A 1,726-nucleotide genomic window follows, 5' to 3' on the forward strand; every position below is an offset into this window, starting at 1 on the left:
CTCCCGGCCCCCTGTGTGCCCTCATTAGAAGAAAGGCGCCCTCCACGCCAGCGCCATTACGCGCCTACATGCCAACGCCGCCTCGGGCCAGGCCTTCCCAGTTTCGGGGTGTGGGGCTAGCCGGATGGGACAGTCGCCCTGCCTAGAGGGGGCTCCGCTGGCCGCCTTTTCCCAGCCTGCCGGCGCTCCCAAGGGCAAGTGCGAGATTCTGGAAGGCCTGCTTCCTGCCGGTCTTCAGTCAGAACAGGGCCAAGAGGAAGCTTGACCCCAAAAGGAAGAGGGTCCCTGGGTGGCTTAGGAGATGTGAGTCCATCCCAGAAAGGTTAAGGCGTCTCTGTAAGGTTAGCTTTGGATAGAAGCAGTTGAGGATTGCTAGAGCACACAGGGTTATATGTATCCGCTCTTAAAGAAAGCCGCAAAACTTTCATAGGACAGATTCCCGAGCGACCAGCATAGTCTTCAACTTGAGAACAATGTTTGGACGTTTTTAAAAATTTTTACAAACTTAAGCCTTCTTGAATGACAGCTTGTTGACAATACTGTCTTCATAGGTACAAGTCCCTATTTTAGGCAGGAGTTTCCACCTACAACTCTGATGTACATTTGTTTGTTGTTAGGAAGGGGTAAGGGTTAAAGCCAAAATAAAAAAGTTTTATTAGTAAAAACCTGAAATCCTCTTGAGGCTTTGTTTGCTTACCATATGATGTGACAGCTGCTTCATACTGAGGTGATACCATCCATTATGTTTCTCTGTAATATACCTTGAATAATGAAATAAAATGGGTAAGTGGGTAAGTCAGCCAGGAGGTACCAGCTCTTGGTCTCTCTTCAGCCCTTTTAGAAGCTTTCCACCAAATGGTCTGGTCATATATAGCACTCAGGCTGATGTTTTTTTGCCTTAAAAAAAAAAATCACACTTAGAAAATGATGTGCCTTAGAAGGCAAATGTACACACAAGAATATTACCAGAATAAGATCAGCATGGGCAGGGAATCTAAAGTCTGACTCCACTGGGCACTGATCCTGTAAGTTTTTTGGCCCCTGACATGCTATTAATGTCATTTAGGACTGGAAGTTCCCTAAAGATCAAATCATCTTAACACACACAGTGAGCTTTCTGTTACTTAAAATGCAAAGTCAATATAAACTACTCTGCTTACAGATAAACTAAAAGTTTACTCCTAAGCTTCATGAAAATATGGCTCATCTAACTAGAGATCCAATTTTACATATTTGTTATGGCCCATCCTTGGATAGCAAGTGGCCATGGTGGTATCTGATTCACTTCAAGCACTTTATCATGACCTGTATTACAAAAGAATAAAGTCAAATGTAGAATGAGGCTGTTTTCAAATTTATAGAAAATATACCTTTTGATTTACAATAGAGAAAAATCTAAGTGCAGGGTGTTTCTCACAGTTTAATAATAACTGGAAAACAGTGTTTTCCAGAACAGCACTGCTTAATAAACAATGAAAATTTAATGTTTATTATATGGCAAGCACTGTTATAAGTGTTTTACAGTACTATTTTTATACTATTAACAGCTGAGGAAGCAGAGGGGTAAAGTAAGTTTTGGTAGATGTGTAGAATGAAATACAAAGCCATTACAAATTTAGATGTAAATCTTTTTTTAGAGACAATGAAAAATATAATTTTGCATGGGATTTTTAAAAAACAGATATGAGTTCATTTATGTAATACTGAATACACACCTTTTTTTTTT

The sequence above is a fragment of the Condylura cristata genome, unplaced genomic scaffold (genome assembly GCF_000260355.1).
Source record: "Condylura cristata isolate star-nosed mole 26May11 unplaced genomic scaffold, ConCri1.0 scaffold00036, whole genome shotgun sequence".
Lineage (NCBI taxonomy): Eukaryota > Metazoa > Chordata > Mammalia > Eulipotyphla > Talpidae > Condylura > Condylura cristata.